The 22,369-nt window shown below is 41.4% G+C and overlaps 1 protein-coding gene across 1 annotated transcript in view; it reads right to left on the bottom strand.

Annotated features, from left to right (window-relative positions):
* LOC143828644 (uncharacterized) overlaps window positions 1–22,369 on the bottom strand; it is a 429,168-nt gene that overhangs the window by 282,025 nt on the left and 124,774 nt on the right. The window contains exon 2 of the mRNA XM_077318920.1: window positions 18,600–18,697. The gene's annotated coding sequence lies outside the window, so the exon portion shown is untranslated. The remainder of the gene's footprint in view (window positions 1–18,599; window positions 18,698–22,369) is intronic.

The following is a 22,369-nucleotide window of genomic DNA, read 5'->3' as shown; positions in this document are numbered from 1 at the left end:
CCTCAACCAAACACCTGGCGGAAGAGGTCCGTCTTGCAGGCCCTGCGGAACCCAGCAACTTCCGCCGGGGCCCTTAGCTCTACTGCAGAGCTACTCTATGAAGCCACATTCTAGAACAGCCTTTCTCAACCCCTGAAGCATTCTTCAGGCTTCAAGAAACCCCAGAAGTGGAACGATCGTGCAGAATACAGTTGGGAAGCATAGCTGTGGACACACCCACCTGGGACCCCTCCCCTTCCCACCCCCTCCAGATCCATCCTTGGCCATTGGGGAGACAGGTCAACATGACTGCATATGGTCATATCACCCGATAAATGTTTAACAATTTTTAAAAATATTTATTCACTCCCACCCATTTGGGAAACCCTTACAGGGCCATCAAGAAGTCACCTTTTCCTTAGGCACAAAGGTCCTCCTCGTCTCATGGACCCTGTTCAGTGGTGGTTGCTGAGCCAGCCAGGTGCTCCTTTCCCTCAAGTTAGACTTGACAATACTTTAGCACGGTCCCTTTGGGTTTAATTTATCACATGTTCTGGCACCATTTCTCACTAAATGCAGAATGATGAAGAAATGGCTCTATTAAAACCAAATAACTACTGAATTAAAAAGCTGTTAAATGAGTTGGAGTGCAGACCACTGTTAACAATGTGTGGGAAGGGTGTTTGGCTTGAATCAATTGCTTTCACAGTGGTAATCCGAAGAGCCCACCTTTGGAGAAGCATGTTCAAGCATTCATGTCTTGTTTTCCTGACTGCATTAAGGCTTGCAACTAATAATATTTTTTTTAATTAGCCTCATGGCGAAGGTAGGGGGATGCTTGGGTCGTCCCAAGCATTTCTCTACCAAAACAAAATTCTCCTCTATGCAAAAATCACGGAATGGCAGATATATAAGCACACACACACACAGCACAGCGACAGATTCCAATTAAGATACATTTCACTTGTTCACCCATAATCTATTTGTAAATGCTTTTACAATATTTTAATGCACTCTGCCATGCCAACTGGTAAATAATAAATAGGTCTTTGTATACTCCAGGAAAGGCTGCACACAACCTCTTTGCAAGCACCAAAGAGCGAGCTTGCTAATGAGTTCAGATTCGTTTTCATTTTATTGATTGCCATAAACTTGGGAGGTAATGGAAAAGTTCCAATAGACGGCTGATTTTGCTACTGACATGGCATGACAATTGCAAAGTCCGAACTTGAAAGCTCTTTAAACACACACACACACACACACACGCGACGACAGAAATATGCTGGAGAAATCTGACAACCCATGGAGCGCATACTTGCAACTTATATATTTAGAAAACAATGTCGCCAAACATGCATGCAACCTTCTGGCATACTTTGAGGAGGAAGCTATTTAATACTTAAAACCAGAATGGCAATGTTCCTTCTCTCCTCTCTGAAAACAGAGTTTGGCTATAGTATAATGCCACAAGAGGAAGTTTGTACTTACAGAAAGTATGCTGTTATTCCCAGTTCACAGTGCCGTTTATCTTTCAGGGAAATTTTCAGATGGGCCACTGGTGGTTAAGCTCCAACAGCTCTGCTCCAAAGCCACTTGGCTCAGATTTAGGCAATCAGTGTCAGGCCATCCATGGTCCCTTCCAGCACTGCTGCCATTTTGGGTATAAGGGCTGATCTGGTAGGCTTCATGCAGGGCCCTTTGCGCTTCCCAGTCCACTCCCAGCTCTGCATTTCTTTACAATCTATATATCTGTTTCTCAAGGGTAGTTCACATCTGCGGATATCTAAATCTGCAGACTGGGACCACATTGAGAAAGAAAAGGAAGACTGTCAGAAAAGAGGAGATAGGAAACAAAGAGGGGAGGCTACACCCCCCCCCTCACACACACACAGAGTTATTGCAGTTCCGCACTTAAGATCTTCTATAGAAAGGACAAATTCAAATTGTGATTGGTCTATATTTACTAACATAACATTTTTACAGGCTATTCTTTCATATCCAAGTATTGTCTCACAGTATGCAGTGACACAAACTTCCATAAAAAGATGACCACTTCTTCTAAAAAACAAAGTGTCCCTTCCAGCAGGGATTTACTCAGAAATGTATTAATGAAGATCCAACCTGACCCATTCCCCATATTGAAATACTGAAAGGGTTTCCAGCATTTTGGAACATCTGAGAAGTATTCCAACCTGATTGTCATTCTAACATTTTAAGCTTTTATTTTATTTTCCTAAACAGCAAGAACGAACAGGAATAGGGGCAGGAGAGGGAGAAGGGCTTTCCACAGAAGTGCCACTACTGAAAAAGCCCTTTCACAGAATCATAGAGTTGGGAGGGGCCATACAGGCCATCTAGACCAACTCCCTGCTCAATGCAGGATCAGCCTAAAGCATCCATGCTAAGTATCTGTCCAGCCACTGTTTAAACAGCGCCAGTGAGGGGGAGTTCAAAATCTCCTTAGGCAGCTGATTCCTTTCTCTGATAATCACTCACCAAACGAAAGGTACTAGAAGCCACACAGAAGACCTCTCTGTATCTGCAGCTATACTCCTGGGCTGAATCGGCACAGAGCTTTTATTCCAATCCCAGGTCAATTCAGTCCCTGCCATCTCCACTGAATGTGATTTCCATTTTGATTTTGTCTGATATAAATTTTCCCTCTGCAACAAGCATGATTGATGCAGAGTGACCCTACCTTTATACTGCAATATCCTAGAGTGGATATAACCCTCAATATTTGAGGAATCGGATTGAGAAAGCATGAGAAATCATGCGGAGCTCTGCCTGTTTTGAATTTGGGGCTGAACTCCATGGCAGAGGAGCCCTGATTGGCCAGGGCGTCAGTTCCTGGTTTCCAGGCTTAAAGGGGAAGCCCTAACTTTTCTGAGCAGAAGCTCCAGGAGCCTAAACTTCTCTCAGTAGAGATTTGCCTCTTGGTTTTCTCCCTCCTTTGCTGTCTCCAATCCTCTCCCCCCCTCATTCAAGAAAAGAAATAAAGAGGCTCCTGCTGTTTTTGGATCCCCCCTCCCCTTCTGAGCTTCCCTAACCACATGCAGAACACTTTTCTGTTTCAATGGGGGGGGGGGGGAGAGAGAGGAAGACCTGAGTTCAAATCAATCTGGATTCAGCAGGATCCACAACGGAATAAACAAAGTAAGTGCAGATTCAGCCCTGGATTTAAAGTTTTCAATCAGTCTATGAATGTGGGTTCAAAACTGGGTCTCCCAGATCCTAGTCTAGTCTAACATGCTTTCTTGTAATTATGTTAAAGATGATTAGAGGATATGGGGGCAGAACTTTTCAAGGACCAATAATACAAGTGTTAGATCTCCAACGAACCATAACCCAGCAAAAGCTTACCAGCTAGCTGTAACAAGTCAACAAGGGTAAACATTAAGTACTAATATAGTAGGCCACACATCAAAGCAACTCATCCACATCTGTGGGCTACTATAAAAGCTGCCATTGAGCTACTTTACACAATCAGTTCACCACTAAGTGAATGTTTTCTGCCACATAGAAGACATCCTATGGAAGTCTGAACACAATTACCGCTTAATGCAAATATAATGCTGAATAAAATAGTCTGGAAGTTTGAAGTGTGGTGTGCTTATTTGACTTTTAGGCCATTTCTTGCCAAAACAGTCCGGGGGCTGCTCACAACATTTAAAAACTCCATGCAATAAGATAGAAAATCATTATTAAAATTAATCAGCTTTAAGAACTTGCTCCCTCATTGTCCCTGGAGGGCCTGGGATCACATAAGCTCAGATGGAGGGTGCAAGGCATTATGGGTGAGGGGCATTCCAATGACAAAGAGTGCTAACCTCGGCCTCTACCATATGCCCAGTGGAAGAGCGCCATTCTGCAGGCCCTTCGTTTTGCAGGCTTATTATAACAATGGTATCAATCCTCATTCTCCCCCCCCCCCCCGGCGCATTCTTACAGATTCAGAAACAGCAGTCAAATTTTCTAACCAGTGGTGGGACACTCTGGATGAGAGCAAACAAGCTGATATTAAATCCACATAAGGCAGAGGTAAGAGTGAAAGATGATCCTGATAATCTTAAGAGTGGTGGCAGGAGAGATCACGGTCTTATACTGGATCTATTGACTGCCCCTTGACTTCAGACTCCAATCCATAAACCTATATCCAGCGCATCTCGGGAATGCCTCTTCACATACGAGTCCTCCTGTCCGTTAAGATTTTCAGTGAGATATAGATGGTAAAGATTCAATCAACAATCTGGCCAACAGGGCTAACTGACATACACTCAGGAAAAGATCTTTTCAGCAACAGTTCCAGTATTCTGTAGTTGTTTTACCCAGCCTATATACGTATATAATATTCTGATATTAATGTTTTAATTTGACAGAGTTATCCCCCCCTCCCAAAGCCTTTAAATGTGGCTTTGGCAAGCTGGTGATCTATATATTACGAAGCAGATAAAGTCTTTAAATATTATTTTGCTCTTAAATGCATGCAAGCTAATATGCCATTTAGAAGGAAGCACTGAACTTCCAGCATGCTTCTGCAGAAGAGTAAAGGGCTGATTAAACAGGAAACCTAAGGTGGATTTTCAATTTTTCATTCAATCATGCATGATTTAACTAGCTTAATTTCCATGTTGAGGCATGTCTCTAGCTCCTGTCACTTTGCATTATAAATACGTAAGGGTGTAAACGATTAAAAGAAAAAAAACCACAGCAAATATTCCTTTCTGAGTGACATGATAAATGCCTTACTTCACATCTCCGCTAGTTAGAAAACATGACGCTGACTTTCCATAGGCCACTGATTATTGATGACACAGGGCCATCAAAATATATCCGAGGATCCCTTTCACGCTTGAAGCTGATACGAGTCCAGGTACGGCAACTAATATTAGACGCCGCGTTGTGTAACAAGGCGGTCGAAGTCAAGACATTTGGAGTGTAATCCTAACCCTGGTGAAGCCCTTCTAACCCCACTGACTTCGGGAGGGTGGGAAGAACAGCGTGACGCTGCTTAGGATCGCACTGTTGAATACGACAACTCCGATCCAGAGACGTTCCGGTTCAGCAACAGACGGCTCATACAAGAACAATCCCGCCCCATTCCTCTGAATAGATAATCATTGCTGTCAGCCCCGTCAGGGCTGATTGTAGTATGTGGGCCAGGATTAATATCGGTTTGCCATATTAATTACATACCAAGGTTGGAATAACTGAAAAAGGATAGCATAACTGAAAGCTAAAGACACTTGAAAACCGGGACCCAATGAATGATTTAGCAAATGTGGCTGTCGGGGGAGAGGGGCACAAGAACTTTGCGTGTCTGTTTCCAGCAATGACATTTTCCAGTTGTAGCACACAACCTCACGCTGACTTCTGATAATTATTAGGAGTCATGTAATTGAGCCTTGCTGTCTCCTGCAACATATCTTAATCCCACAAGGAGGCCCAACTATATGTTTCAGTAGAAAGGGATATCCCTGAGATACATACTTTGGGGGGGGGGGGAGCTTTGACGCATGTTGTACGCGGCCGATGATATTTGTGTGTGTGTATCAATAGGCTGCCTAAGGAGGTGGTGAGCTCCCCCTCACTAACAGTCTTCAAGCAAAGGTTGGATACACACTTTTCTTGGATGCTTAGGGCTGATCCTGCGTTGAGCAGGGGGTTGGACTAGATGGCCTGTATGGCCCCTTCCAACTCTGTGATTCTATGATTCTATCAAGTGACGTCGTTACTTTCCACTTCTGGCAATCCTATGAATTTATATCTTCCAAATCATTCTGTTGGCAATGATCTTGCTCAGGTCTTGCAATCTGAGGGCTGTGGCTTCCTTTCTAGAGTCAATCCAGCTCAGGTTGGATCTTTTCCTGTTGCCTTCAACTTTTCCTAGCATTATTCTCTTTTCCGTGGACTCTTGTCTCGGCCAGGGCTTAAATGTGAACAATCTGTAACTGTATCTTTACAGATCAATTAGAGTTAAGGATTCATTATATTGTGTACAACTTAGTTTCATTTATTTCATTATGACCTACCTTTGTTACAGTCTCTTCACTCCAAACCTTCCTGATCTGTATGAGTCATACATCTCTGTGGGGTTTTTTTTTTTTTTGCTTGACTGGGAGGAGAATGCCTCCCATATTCTACCCTACTTGGGAATCTGAATCTCGTGATCTCTGATGCGCTGATAACATGACCGACATTTTCAGCTCTGCATTGATGATAATGTTAAAGAATTATTTTTTAAAAATATTTTAATTAGAGAGATTGAAGAAGTAATAAGCAATGTACAGCGATCTGGCCCACCATTAATCAACTCCCTCTTTTGTTCTTAGGAAACTCCCATGTGGCACATACTCTTTCCTGAAGATAATTTGAATGGCTTTTGAATTTTAAACAAACATTAAAACATCATCCATGCTGTATTATTGTAGGTTTCCTTCGATGCAGCTATATGAACACAGCATTGGAATAGTTAATTCTCCATACATTTAACATCACTAGTTATTTTCCTTCTGGTATTTTGCTGGGCTAGATATAAGCTGGATTTTTTTTTACAAAAACCTTCCATGGCAAGGACAACTCCACAGCAAGGTTAAGTGCCTTCTTGTCTTCAGTACCAATAATTACCTTTAAATAAAAAAAAAAGCTGTTTCCAGATTTGACAGCTAATTTACTAATGAGTATGTATGCCCAATATATAATAAAGTAATATTGACCAAAAATAATCCTGGATTGGTACTCACTGAAATTATTTTATTGTACCAGTCCTCTATTAAAGAAATTGGAAAGGATTAATTTTGCAAAATGGGACTGTCAGAGATTGCTGCATAAACTAGATGCATGTCAGCACTAAATTTAATTATTGATCACAATACAATAGTGCTGAGTTTTCCAATCCCAAACGGCTTCCAGTAAGTATCAGCAGATTCCAAATATATGTAAAGAGAGAAAGCAGACCAGAGGGAAATATTTAATTGCGGCGTACCACATTTTAATAAATAAATATTTTATCTCTGGGAGATAAAGCAAAAATGACTTGTAACATTCATTTCCAATCAACTGCTAGCTCATACACTAAAAATAAAGGCACGTTTGGGTTATTCCGAACAGAGAGAGGGCGGGCAGCCTGGCAGTTCAGGCATTTGTCAGGAAAAGGTTTCTCTGCAAATCATTTAATTCATGCATGAGATTTAACATTTGGAGAATGTTGATCCACATTTGATGCAGACTTTTCTCCGTATGTTTGGTCAGGATCTAATGGGCGTAATAGAGTGGATTTACTCGGCATGGCTAAAGGTCATTTTACAGCGTTGTGTGTGAAACAAAGAAGTGATTTGGTGCTCTCTCACTAAAGCCCAGACGGAGAAACAAATCCTTCTCCCTAGCTGCAGAAAGGGTATTCTCTTGAAGCAGTTAAAAAGACGTGCTCTTAAAACAAGCCAGGATATCTACGGGTTGGACAATAGTGCATTCTTCGAGAGTTGTTGCATTCAAGCACTGATCGACAGTTAGTAGCATTAATGTTATAGTTATTTATATGTATGGATTGTTTCTTGTATAGTGTCTAAGTTCTATGTAAACCTCCCTGAGCCTTCGGGGAGGGCAGTATATAAATAGAATGAATGAATGAATGAATGAATGAATGAATGAATGAATGATGTTCATCTCATATTTTGGCTTCGCACACAGCAAGAAAAATCAGGAGGGGTGGGGATGGGAAGGCATTTGAAACCGTTTGCCCCCAAGTGGTTCTCCAACCGTGGCCCCAGATTCAAAAGTGGGTCATGACTCTCTCGCAGGCGGGTCACAAGGAAGGAAGCGGAAACTCTGGAGAGCTAGATGGCAAATCTGGATTTTCCTCAGCACAACACGTCTTGTGCTTGGTAATGATATATTCAAAATTTTAGATATCAAAAAACCTTTAATGGCATAGTGTAAGACAGGACAGCTAAAATTATAAACCAGCAGTGTTTCATGACAGACCACCTCCTCCCATACTATCTGGCCTGCCAGTTAAGAACTGAATTCAAGCCCGGCTCTCTGTGCTGCTGTGAGATGGGTAGCGACTAGAGACAGGGAATTTTCAGTAGTGGGACCACATCTCTGGAACCCCCCCCCCCCACACACACACACACACACTACTGTCAGTTTCATTTCCTTTTAGAGGGCAGGCTAAATTTTACCATTTTACCCAGGCTTTTAATCGGGGTTTATCCTATCAGTTTTGGTCACCCCAGTTGAAGAGGGATGTAGACAAACTGGAGTGTGTCCAGAGGAGGGCAACAATGATGTTGAGGGGTTTGGAGACCAAGACGTATGAGGAAAGGTTGGGGGAGCTTGGTCTGTTTAGCCTGGAGAGGAGACGACTGAGAGGGGATCTGATAACCATCATCAAGTATTTAAAAGGGTGCCATAGAGGATGGAGCAGAGTTGTTCTCTCTTGCCCCGGAGGGACAGACCAGAACCAATGAGATGAAATTAATTCAAAAGAAATTCTGTCTCAACATCCAGAAGAAGCTCCTGACAGTTAGAGCGGTTTCTCAGTGGGACAGGCTTCCCTGGGAGATGGTGGGTTCTCCACCTTTCGAAATTTTTAAACAGAGGCTGGATAGCCATCTGACAGAGAGGCTGATTCTATGAAGGCTTAAGGGGGTGGCAGATTACAGTGGATGAGCGATAGAGTTCTGAGTGTCCTGCATAGTGCAGGGGGTTGGACTAGATGACCCAGGAGGTCCCTTCCAACTCTATGAGTCTATGAATGGCCTGCTTCGGTTTTATGGATAGTTGTTAGTTATACTGCTTATGTTCAATGGCTTATGTTTTAATATTGTGGCTTATAATTGTAAGCCGCCTTGAGCAGGACTCTGAAGAGATGGCATAGACATATTTAAAATAAATAAGAGGTGTGAAATTCCTGCATACAGGAGGGTGAAAGTAGCATGGAGTTACCTTACAAATGAGGCCCAATAACTAGACTATGTTTTGAAGCGGGTCCCACTTCTGAAAGTTTGAGAATCTTTGGTTTTAAATACATTGCACTGCTGGCGCTTCCCTCTGTTGGTTTACCACTGGTAACTTCTCTTCAAGAGGTGAATTTCTTCATGAGGACTGTGTTCATGACAGACTTCAACAACACTAAATTGTGGGGGAAATAACTGAGCTTGGAGTCAACGTAGCTGGTAATCCATGACAGATTTCGATCAGTTCCACCTCAACATGAGAGGTATTCAGTCTAAAGAATGAACAGAGTTAGCTGAAAGAGAAGGTCCTTTGGAATGGGAGGTGAATATAGAAGGACAAGGGTTCTTGATAGCCTCTCAGGACTGAACTGCTGGAAGCGGAAGAAAAAAGGCTAGAGATTCTTGATCAGAAGAGTAAGCAGCTGAGCTAGCTGGTTGGCCAGCTGAAGTCCCTGTAAAGCAAGTTCAATTTGATGGGTTGGTTGCAGGATCACTGTAGCAAATGACACTGCCAGCTATGTAGCAGCAAAGCCTCAATAGGAAATTAAACAACCCCTCAGCCTCAAGGGACTTCCTGAGAAAGAGGTAGCAGATATAGAACAAGGCTAATGGTAATAGGCAGAAGGCCAGGGGGAATAGAATTATTCCATCCAGGAAGAAAGAATATGGTAGCGTGAATGCTCATCCATGCTAGAAGAATTTACAATTTGGCAAAAGGTTGTGGCTCAATGGCAGATCATCTGCTTGGGATACAGAAGGTCCCAAGTTCAATCCCAGCATATCCAGTTAAGAAAACAAAACAGGGACTAGGTGATGTGACAGACTTCTGCCCCAGATCCTGAAGAGCCACTGGCAGTCAAAACAGACAACACCAATTGTCTCAAGAGTTGTACACACTCTCAGCCTAAGCTACCTCACAAAGTTGTTGTGAGGATAAAATGGAGAAAGTTGTAAGCCATTTAGGGTCCCCACGGAGGAGAAAAGTGGAATAAAATGAAATATAATAAATTAGGATTAATTTAAAAAAAGCTACAGCACTTTGAAAGCTAACATATTTATTATGAGAAAAAACTCCAATCGGCTGACATTGATTCTCCTTGTTTTTATATTGTTATCCTTTTAAATGTTTATAACTTGAGACTCCCTTATAGGGAAGTGTTCATTCTTCCAAATAATGAAAAGTATGAAACTAAAAATAACCACCAAAATAGGTTCCGGATTAACTATATAATTCAGAGGTATTATTTCAGATATAAAGGGCCTCTTATTCTTTCAACTGTTTCATATACAATGTCCTGACTCAAACTTTCTGGACTAGCAATCTGACCAGCCTTCTTTGCAACATATTTATTATGGCATAAACTCTCATGCATCAAGTGCTGGCACAGACATAACATTAACCATATCAAGTTCTTAACTGAAAGAAAGACAAGAATGCCAGTGGGCAAGGAGGAGAACAAAGACACTTGACATGATCCAGATATTTTAATGGTTATAATGGTTTCCGTCAGTCATTTTAAAAAAGTAGTGGAAATGTGCAATTTTGCTTCAGAAATGAAAATGTCTATGGTCCTGAATCAGGCCTGTGCGCTTCGGCACGCTTCGGTAGCCATTCAAGCCTGAGGCGGCCAGCACCACGGCGTGGGGGGGGAGGGTGGCATGGGGGAGGGGAGGCACGAGTGGCTCTGAGCCTGCATGCGTGCACCGACTGGCGTGCCGCCCCCACCCCTCCCCCCCGCGCCATGGCACACAAGCCTAGTCCTGATTGTTACAGCATCTCAATGTTATATCCAAATCTTAAATTGTCAGCCATTTTGTATCACAGAGTCTCCCTATTTTTTCTCTGATTGTTCCAGCATCTCAATGTTATATCCAATTCTTAAATTGTCAGCCATTTTGTATCACGGAGTCTCCCTATTTTTTCTCTGATTGTTCCAGCATCTCAATGTTATATCCAATTCTTAAATTGTCAGCCATTTTGTATCACGGAGTCTCCCTATTCTTTCTCTTATTGGGTTCTGTTTTCTGTTCCTTGCTGCATTCTGTATTTACCGGTCTTCTTTTGAAAGCACAAAACAAAGCAAACCCAACAAAAAGTCCCCTTTGTATTTATTCTATGTGGCAATATAGGAAAATGGAGAAGGGGGGGGGAAGACACTCTCTTAGGCAATCGTTTCTATTTCTTCACATAATGTTCTGAAAAGTTCCACATGACAATGCTATGATGTTGATGCACGCAACGCCTTCAGCTTAGACATCTGATTGACAGGTACACCATTATTTCCACAATCTGGACTGATTGCTACACAGAGTAAATGCTAATCTTTACCTATTCAGCTAATCTTTACCCCCCACATTATTCATTCTTTTTTCCCCCACTAGTGTCAAATGACCTGTTTGGTGCATTCCCCGTTCTAACTGCCTTTGTGAGTGGAAACCAGGTTGGAATGAAAACATTTGGACAGTTCCTCACTCACAGGACATGTGGTTGTGAGAGCTATACTGGTAAATATCCACTGGTGCAAATGATGGAACATGACTCATTCTATGCCAATAAGTGAGTCATCTAATTTAGACTAATTGAGCTAGACCTAGAGATGGAACTCACTCATTTAAAAAAAAAAAGCAGGGAAGCTTTTAATGCAGAAAAGCAGCTCTATAAGATAAACCCACTCTGTATTCAGTTTTACTTTAATCACAACTTGGCGTGCATGCTCGGGAGACGAATGGTTCCCCCCGCCCTTATTTAATTGGGTGCCTGAAAATTCCAAGGAGTAAAACTTTGATGCCATAGAATATTGTATTGGATTAACAAAAAAAAAAAAAAGAGTAGCAGATTTTAAATAAGCTACCCATTTGCAACAGCAATCCTAACGTGGAATGGGACACAGCAAATCTGAAAAGGCTTTGATATGGGGGTGGGGGGAACATAATTTTGATCTGAATTATTGCAAAGAGAAATAGAAGTCTAAAAGTTGCAGTTTTAAATCACAGCAAAAGTAGGCAAGATATAGGCATAATATTTAATGTTGCAAATGCCCGCTGGAGATGCAAACAAACAGCCATCGATAGTTTTTAAAAAATCCATTGGAGACATCTAACACACCAGTGGTTGTTTCTTTCCTATGCCATAGATTACTGTGATGGAGTAGCGTTCTGAGACAACCACTTCACTCTAGGACAACCAGCAAGTGATCACAGTAAAACCAACCGGCTCCTAGAGGGTCTGACTAGGGTTGTGCGCTTTGGCCACTGAAGGGGCTGTTTGAACCCGAAGCGGCCAGCACCCTCCCCCTGCGCCATTGTACACAACCCTAGGTCTGGCATCAAAGATGGAAGCAGAAAGGTGGCCGGGGGAGGGGGGAGAATAAACCAGTATGCCAACGAACAAGTTCCAGAAAACAACATTACTCCAGCAACTGAGATCAGGGCACACTGACGCCTACCTTAATATTGGAAGGCAAAACTGAACAATATCACTAGTGTGGAAACAGTCACTGGGCTGTTCTGCATGCCATAAATGTAGCGTCATGCTTACCCCGTGAAGATGCTATATTCCAGCCACTCCGCATGATGTCGCCAACCTCTCGCGTCTGGCCAGCAAATTGCTCGCTACATCTGCAATTTTAAAGTGCTAGTTGGGGAATCGCAAAAAGGGGATTCACCAACCTAAAAAGCACTATCACACAATGGACAACTAGCAGGCCACCAGCACAAGAAATGTATGGAGGCAAAGAAGCGCTACATCCACTGCCAGTGTCCCACCCTTGCAAACACCTCCCTCTCTTGTCTTCCCATGGATGGGGGTTTCTTTTTTTTAAGCGAACTGCCTGGAGCAACGAATAGGCGGACACATGCCTCGGCAAGCCTGCAGATACATGGAAGTACAGACCCCAAGGAAGGTTTATGACACTCCTCTATGCCTGTATGCACTATTCTGACCCTGGATCAGGACTACAGTGTGGTGCAGAAAGAACTCCAGTCCTGCCCTCATGCTTTTACCCTGAACAGCAGTGTTGGGGCTTTTGGACTTGGCTGGGCCCTGAGTCCATCCAAATAAATAGAAGAAGAGTTGGTTCTTATATGCTGCTTTTCTCTACCCAAAGGAGTCTCAAAGCAGTTTACATTCACCTTCACTTTCCTCTCCCCACAAGAGACACCCTGTGAGGTAGGTGAGGCTGAGAGATATCTGAGAGAGACTGCTTGGTGAGAACTACTTTATCAGTGCTGTGACAAGCCAAATGTCATCCAGCTAATTGCATGTGAGAAAGCATGGAATCAAACCCGGCTGAAAAGTAACAGAGTGTTTTGAAAGTATCTAGTTATTAGTTACTTTTGTGGATGAGGCACATATCCAGACTCACAGCGCTTTGAGGTTTAAAAGAAAGATAAACTTTACTGGAAAGATTATCTACAGAAATATATCATATTCACCTGCTTCTGTCTCCTTACTGAAGTGGAGTACAAAAGCTGAAAAAAAAGCACATTCCAAGCCCCTATGGCTGGCTCAAGCAGGCTACATGCCTACATATCTGCAGAGAGCCGTAATGGAGGCTGCTCGCTTGCTTCTGCAAAGTACACACACTCACACTGAGCTTCTTCTTTCTGTCCCTGAAGAAACCGGAAGTGGGTGAGAGTCCAGCTTAAACAAAGATATTTCCCTGGCATGTGCTGGAATTTTTCTACTGCAACCTTAGGGGGACCATTAAGTGCACTAGTGAGCACATAGGTGTGGCTCAATTGCTTAAGCAGTTTAACAACAACTCTTCAAGTCTGACTTCTCCAAATTACTTGCTGATTGCAATTAGAACAAGCAGCAGTCCTGGGAAGGTATTCTTTGGTCTGCTGTGGAACACCATATAGCTAAGCAGTCTTGTGCAAAAGGCCAAATAATTCCCCACAGGACTGCTATTCAGGACAATGGTGTGGAAGAGAAGCCAGAGCTCCTTCTGCACTGCACAACAACACTAATTCAGAGCAAGAACAACTCACACAATTAGGGAGGAGAGCAGGCAAATGTGTGACTATGACAGAGTTCACAGCTTGGCTCTCAGACTTCCAACATCTTGTACTCTATGAGTACAAGTCGCAAGCGAGCAAGTCGAAGAAAGTCTTCCTCTGCAACCAATGTTCTTGATGGCTTTGTTGCCAAGGATGTATGGGATTCAACAGGAACCCCATCCATCCTTGCATGCAGGCCTAACGACATGACTCTGTATACATTTGTGGACTTGCTTAGAAAAGGAATGCAAACTGACAGACAAGCAAGAAACTACACTGGACAAAGAGCAAAGAAGAATATGTTGTTGAACCGTAATGGCAATCTAATTTCAGTTATGTTTTCTAGCTCATTGACTTGCCATGTAGCTACACTGATGTTTTGTTTTAACATCCAGGTGTTCTGCTATGCCTACCTATAAATTACAAGTATTCACCATCCGATTTCACAAGGCTATTGGGACAAATGTACATGTATAAATGTCCTGAATCCCCCCCCCGCCCCAAATGAGAACAGAATGGAAAAGCACATGTTCTAAAATCATAAGCAAACTAGAATTTTATTCCCAGAATGCTAACATTTATGTTGAGGCAGCTTTTGTTGCAGGATATACTATTTATAATATGGTTATCTACTAAAAGTTTAAAGTCCTCCTATACTGCACAACCCTTCCCCCCCATATATATATATAGCTTTTATAGGGTGGCAAATGGCACAACCGCACTGCACTGTGATACTGAAGAAGTTCAGATTTAACTTGACCTACTCAGAATAGGTATCTACAAACCAGTATGTTAGGAGACCTTTTGTGAGACTTCTTTGATAATTCCTCGCAAGTCTCCATTAGAAAGACGGAAAAGCCACTTCAAGAGTGCACACTTACAGCTGACTGTTTACCTATACACTGATAAGATCAAAACCCCTGGTCTTACTGTTTTTGTTAACAAGGAGCACTAAAAGTCTTCCCACATACCGAGTTTTGGTTTCCATTTTACAATCCGAGATGACAGACGGCACAAAAAATGATGAGAAAACTGTGGGGAGGCTTCCAGAAGATTGATTCTCTCATCAGCTGATTCTTTTCTAGTTAGTCTTTTATTGACTACAAAGGTATAGCCAATGCAGAAAAGGAAAACCAGGCTGCCCTGTTTAATCCTGAGGGCATTGGCAAAAGGTGATCACTTTCTGAGAAAACAGAGGCCTACAAGGAAATCAGCACACTGTATGAGCCGTTAAGCTGATTTAAACACACAAGGGATGCCTGGGGTTGAGCTCAAGATCTCTGAGGTGTGAGATGAGAATGAAACCATTCCACAGACTAATATTACTGAGCTTTAGTAGCAGGTGGTATAGTTGATCAGTCAGGAACCTGTCATTTGGAGAATAGGCCAATATATCTGAGAGACATGAAAAGTCCTTCATTCTCCCCCCCTCCCCCTTTTTCCCTTCCAAGAATAAAAAATACTGCAAGAGTGAACTTTGACAATCATGTACCACACGTTTTCTCAAGTTAGACACGGGTAAGGAAAAGACAGGGCCCAAATGGTATTTGTGTTACACAAATTGAAAGGTTGTAAATATGTGTGCGTGAATGAAAATGGGGGGGGGGGGGGGATAAACACTACACCGTGTTTCTTCTTTTGAGCTGCACTTTGTTTCAATATGTCAAGTATTTTATTTTAAAATCAGGTACTGTATAACAGAATTCACCGAGTGCTTACCTCTAAAATAATAGTAATTGTTATTTTATTTTATTTTATTTATATACATAACAGGGGAGAGGCATGAAACGAATTGCCATTTTTATTTACGTATTTATGTATCTACTAGAGTGAGAGCATGAAAATGGATATTAACTCCACGCTTCCATATCTCTCTAGTTATTCTTATTTACCAGTAATGTATTATAGCTGCTTTTTATTACTTTGATCTCTTTTTAGACATTATTATTTTATTGGGTTGATATTTTACCCTTGTTTTTGTTTGCTGTAAGCTGCTGTACCTGTTTTTAAATTTATTTTTGAATTTCTAAACCATCCCTCTCCAAAAATTGGTCTTGGGGCGGTGGTAAAGTACAAATTCACCAAATAAACAGCAAATATAATAGGTTTGGACTTTTTTTTTTTAAAGAAAGAAGATGCCTGCTTCCAAAACAAGCTGTACTTAAACCTCACAACACACATGCATGTATTCAGCGGCAAGTTTCAGATACGAAGCTCATGATTGTTGAAACTAATTTGATAGGCAATACACTGGTCAATATAACCCCCCCAAACACCACCCCCAACTAACAATGGGGAGGTTTCCCCTGTCCCCAGGAAATCCTTCTACAGACTAGAAGGATTCCATGTTATGAATTCTCTCCCCTGACTCAGAATTATGGAACAATTTTGTTCCTCACTAATCTTGCTTCAGTGCGTTCACCATGTGTTGTTCAAATAAATTGTCTCATACAAAATAATCCTGCGTTGAGCAGGGGGTTGGACTAGATGGCTTGTATGACCCAACTCTATGATTCTATGATTCTATGAAAATCCTCATTCATTTCAGATGCCATTTTTGACCATTATTTTGTGTGTAATGGCAAAACCCACACAGTTTAAAAACTTACTGGTTGTAGGAAAACAGGCAACCAAAACCAAATATACCAATAGTCTCAAATTCAGTACCCATAAATACTTGCATATTTAACACTTAAAATAAGAACTCTGCTCTTTACACTACCTTAATAGTAATATGTATGTTATCATTTAGCATATGTAGAATGGTTTTCAGTAGAAATGTGAAATGTCAAATTGCAGATAAATAATAAGAAGATGGGGGTTGAGAATAGTGCTGGCACTGTTCCATTTTGCTTGCACTATACATGTCACCTGGAAAAAGATGATTGAGACAAGTCTCAAGCTTTTAATTGTCAACTACTATGTTTGTCCATGAGGCACAAAGAAGAGGATCCCTAGGTAGAAAAGGTCCTTCAGGTCATGTTCAGGTGCTATGTTCTCCAAGGCTACTACCTATTAGTAGACACTAACAAGTTATTTGGACACACAATCTTCAATTCCCTTGAGTTCATTGTGGAGGGATCTCATTGATTTTAGCCACCAGCTGCCAACCCCCATAGGAAGCTTACACCATGATGCCTTCCTTTCATTTCCCATAGGTGCTGTTTTCTAAGTTAACCTGCTTCAACTTTATTGGGTCACCGTGCAGTCAGAATAAAACCAAAAGATAAGCTAATCTAAATGGTACATTCTACTCCATAATAACTACAGGCTTAAACACTTTCTCTTGTCAGCATTTTTCCCCTTTTCATACAAGGATCTTTATCTCTCTCTCTTTTTTTTTTTTTGATAAACCACTAATATCAGACATCTGTAAAAATGAAAATATAAAACTAATACCTAGCCACTTTCCATTGTTCTCATTATGAAAGCTACAGAAGATATCATGACTCGTTTGCCTTCATGATACTCAATTTTCAGTGAGTCTCAATGTATATTTATATATAATTTAGGTCCCCACCCTGTAAGCCAAACTGGCTATTGAAGTAGTCAAGTCAATAAAATAAACAGTACCAACAAAGAATGAAATATTAAAACTAGTCAGCAGAAATGACAACATCCAGAAAATCATGCTAATGATACCAATTAAATAAAAAGCACACAGATAAAAAAAATAAAAAAAAGAAATATCCCGAAACCAGCAAATAGGTACGATTAAACATAAGCACCATAGTACTTGCTTCAGCAGCACATATACCAAAACTGGAATGATACAGAGAAAATAAGCATAAGCATCATAAGTATATGTCTGAATGATTAAAATCAACCCCTCCAACCAAAAATAGGGTTACTCTTTCGGTTCCAATCTTCATGACACATTAGTGTAATAGTTGACTTTCCTATTTAGCTTGATGCCCTCTTAATTTCCACTGACGTTTTCATGTAATAACTATTTTTCTTTTTCTTTAGGGATAAAACAATTTATTTATATATGAATTCAATATTTAAGGGTTGGCTGCACCAAGTAGGCCACGGGTGCCTTCATTTAGGTAACTTTGCTGTGGTTCCAGAATCATCCAGCGATTTATCCAGTTGGCTTTGTTTATCCTTGTCTACAAAACAATTGAGCTGAGCTGCACCAAGCCACATCTCTGTACCCCCAGAACGCCACACAGACAACTAACGGTTTGGGTGACTCTACTCGACATCAAGATCACTGCCGCACTCCCTGTACACAATGAACAGTGGCTTGTTGCAGCTGCGGCCCTTCATCAGAAGAAGCGTAGGGTGCTCAACAATTTGTCTTTTCTATCCCAGCCTGCCACATTATTCATAAGAACTCATGCTCTGTTACCCAGTCTATGTTAGATTCTATTCTCCGCCCGGTGTTATATTCAAGAAGATGTTGTATCATGATAGGCTAAATGGGCCAAGCTCTCAGATCTCACAAATCTCAAGGAGTAATGAGTTCAGTAAATGCCAGGCTACCAATATTAATTGTCCGTGACATTCTTGCTCCAGAGGAGGCAGTACATATGTTCCCTCAAGCATCTGAAGGCATTCTCACATAGGATTTTAAAAATGAGAACCTTGAAATACTCTCAAACACAAATTGGTAAAATATATTTCTGGTAGTCAACACCCATAACTTGATCTTACTTCAACATTCCTGGATCAACTGAAGTTTCTGTTGTGTCTTCAAGTGCAGTTTCAAAGTGTCTTCAGGAGCCGGTTCACATATAGAACATGACAGTCATCTGGTTGAGAGAATACAAGGGCAAGGTCCTTTAGAAGCAAGGTCATCCTTGTTTTATAAGAGAAGCAACTAGCATAAAAGTCAAAGCTGATTAAAAGAACAGTTCAACACACTACAGATTCTATTTCTTTATTTTGTAATAAAATATTTTAGCCCAGATCTAAAATCCAAACTGTCCATAAAACGTTTATCCTTAATTTAATTTAATATTTTGACCTACTAGGATTGCCAACTCCTGGTTGGGAAATTCCTGAAAATGTGAGGGAGGGTAGAGTTTCTGGAAATGAGGGACCTCACGCCACAGAGCACAGATGGCCAAATTTGTGGCTCTCCAGAGCTTCATAGACTACAATTCCCACGAGCCCCTGCCAACAGGGCTTCATGGGAATTGTAGTCCACAGACATCTGGAAAGCCACAGTTTGGCCATCTGTATCAAAGAGTGTTCCCTCCAAAGCTGCCATTTCTACCAAGGGAACTGATCTCTGTTGTATGGATCCAGGAAATCTCCAGCCTTCCATTGGAACCCTAACTAGCATGGTTGGAAAGACTTCTCACATTTTTAAAGGAAGTGATAATGTCAGTAATAAAAATGAATCTGGCAGTATATTTGAAACAAAAAAAGTTTTAGTTTTGAGACAGACTTCCAAGGTCTTGAGAAATATTTAAACCTTTGGCTATAATCCAGTTCAAGTGTCAGGATCAGGTTTTATCCTCAACACTATTTCACTCCCTTATATTTGGGAAACAGCCTCCTGGGAGGAGACTGTCCTGGGCCCTGTCTGTCCAGGTCCACCCCAATTGCCCCCCCTCCAGCTCCCCCCCTCCCTCCTTGCCTGCTAGAAGCCTTGTGGCTGCAGCCTCCATTGTTGCTGAGGCCTCCATTGTCGCCCACGAGGAGAGAGGCAGCGACAGGGCTTTGAGGCCTGCAGGTATGCTCCTGCTGGGAGGGAGAGGGAGGGGGGAGTTTGGAGGCTCCCTGCAGGCTGCAAAGCCCTGTTGTCGCCAGCAGAGGGGATTTCCACTCCCTTTAGCCCGCTTTGTGGGCCAAAGGGAGCTGCGGCCACCCTCTCACGCCCTCCTGCCCGCCACCCATTTCAAAGCCCATTTCTAAAATAGGCTTTGATACTAGTATATGTGTAAAATGTCTTCCTTGTTTTATTGTTACATGACATTGTCCATTGCATCTGCTACAATCCAGTCTTTCCACTCATGAAGGGCAAAGCATATCGGTTCTAAACACAGAAGAGTGGGAGACAAATAAAGAATAAATGAGAAAGGTGAGGAAAAAGCTTGCCTGGGTTATTCTCCTCTTTGTTGGCAGTACCCGATGGCATTCTTCTCTTCCCAGTACATCCAATGATACAAGGAATCATGACAACCTCTGCTCATTTAGGAGCAAGAATGAACCTGCATATGGGTTTCTGTCCTTTAGAAGTAGAGTCCATTTGCAGCTGTTGCCATTACAACATTAACCAATAATAAAACTGGGAACACCTATTATTTTATAACCTGACCTGAAATTTGCTGTGCCATCACAAAGGTCTATAACATAGGTCAGCCTAACTGGTATAGTGACATAGTGTTGCAAATCTTGAAATTATGTTAATGCTGAGAAATACATGGGTTTATTACCATCATATTTCATCTTTCATTAAATGAGGGATTCGGAAATTTCTTTAAAAAACACATATATTAAGAAGCAATAATTATAAATTAGTCATGTTTCTCTGTTGGGAAAGGCACAAGAAGGTGACATTTATGACCCTTGAATCCATACCTATGTAGGTACACCTCAAAGTCATCTGAATCATTTGAATTCTTGGCCTTGGTTTCAGCATGAATCCCCTGAAATGAAGGGCGAAAGACCTATGAGAAGTTACTCCCGTCCTTGCTCATGATTCAGCTGCTATTCCATGAGCACATGACAATTATAAAATGGCTCTTCTTGTCTGTTGACTTGTTCCAATGTCCTCCACAAAGTCTGATAGCTACATTAGAGCTCTTCTGAAACCTCTCTGATTCAACATTCATTGTAAATAGATACACGGTCCATAGATAGCAGTCAACTTGGCATAAACAAATTTCCATGTTGTATTGAAATTCAATATGGATCCACAGCACAACACCTGCCAAATTGTTGTGACGCCTAGGCTGATAATATAATTATCAACCTAATTATCCCTAACCCTTTTTTAAAAATCATAACCTTCATCTAAAGAACTTAGAATAAATTATTTGGCCATCCCTATCATATTAAAACAATCTTAAAAGGTACATTAGGTTGTTATGACTGGAGAGGCCAACTATGCTTGTTAACTGCATAGCAACTCGGCTGTATTAGAAGGAGGATATAGAAAAATACCTTATATCGAAAGGAAATGTACCTGTGGCTCTGGACATATAAAAACCATGGAACATGTTCTCCTTCAATGTTGATATTATAATGACATTCGAATTAGTCTAATTCTTCCACTGTTAGGCAGATTCCCAGGGCGGTCAGGAGAATTTTACATTTCTCTGCTTCTTAATGATATAATGATACAACCTATAAATTTGCCAAGTTCTGCGCAGCAGCGATCAAAATTTGTAATAGAATGGTCTGTTCCAAGTGAACTGGACAACTGTGTTTATGTACCTTATTATTATTCTGTTTTGTATTGCTATGTTTTAAGATGTTTTAATTCCTGGTTTTAATGTATGTTTTTGTACCATCTTGTGCTGGTCTATGACCGTAATAAAACTAACTGAACTGAGCGTAGCAACTTGAATGTGGGTCTCCCCACATCTACTGGCTTTTGGCGATAATGGAAAGAAATCCAACATGGTGAAGCAAACTGGCCTACAGTTCCACCCATTTAAGCTTTCAACGGCATTTGCCACTTGAATAGTTTCTTGAGTTGCCCTTCAACTCATTATTTTAACATACAGCCCTGTATTCTTCCTTAGATTGAGATTGCTCACTTGAGTGTGCATAGGCAAGGCCTTGTACACAAATCGAAAAGGCATCGGCATTCAGCTGTCCATGCACACAGCCACATTCTTTAAAAGAAACATGTTCCCGATTCCCTCTTTTTCCACCCCCAAGTTGCTTCCTTCAGCTTTCCCTCTCTCCTGTTGCTCAAGGCATAACACACATTTTATAATGATTAAGAAAAAAAACCTTCCTGCTCATTGCTCGGGCCTCAGAACAGAGGTAGGAGAACAATACTCTCCTCCCCCTGCCTTGATCTTCATGTATGCTTTATCCTACCCCCTTCATGACAATGACACCTACATGAAAAGCCAGCAAAAAAAAGAAGCCGTAGCAGCAAGCTCACTGAAGAATCTAACAATGGCACCGAGATTGTTAAAACTGACAAACTGGAGTGTGCTTTCTACAGGTAATACAACAAGCTCCTCAATTCGCTACTGATGATAAGCTTCGGGAATTGAGTAGACAGGGGGAGGGGGACTCTGGCTTCTAAAAACTGAGGAGTTTTAAAATAATCAGAAAGGGGAGCCAAGCCATTGAAGAACAGCTAATAGATTAACTTTGTTTCCACAATGGTCATTTTCCTGAAGTAAAAAATATATACTTTTTTTTTTTGTTTCCACGCCGGGTTATTTGTCCATGAAAGGCTAATTGGTTTTAGATTTAGCGTTTCCCCATCTTTATCTATATATGTATAAAAA

This window comes from Paroedura picta, chromosome 2 (genome assembly GCF_049243985.1).
Source record: "Paroedura picta isolate Pp20150507F chromosome 2, Ppicta_v3.0, whole genome shotgun sequence".
NCBI lineage: Eukaryota > Metazoa > Chordata > Lepidosauria > Squamata > Gekkonidae > Paroedura > Paroedura picta.
Note: the sequence above shows the minus strand (reverse complement) of the source record. Positions and strands in the feature narration are given on the sequence as shown.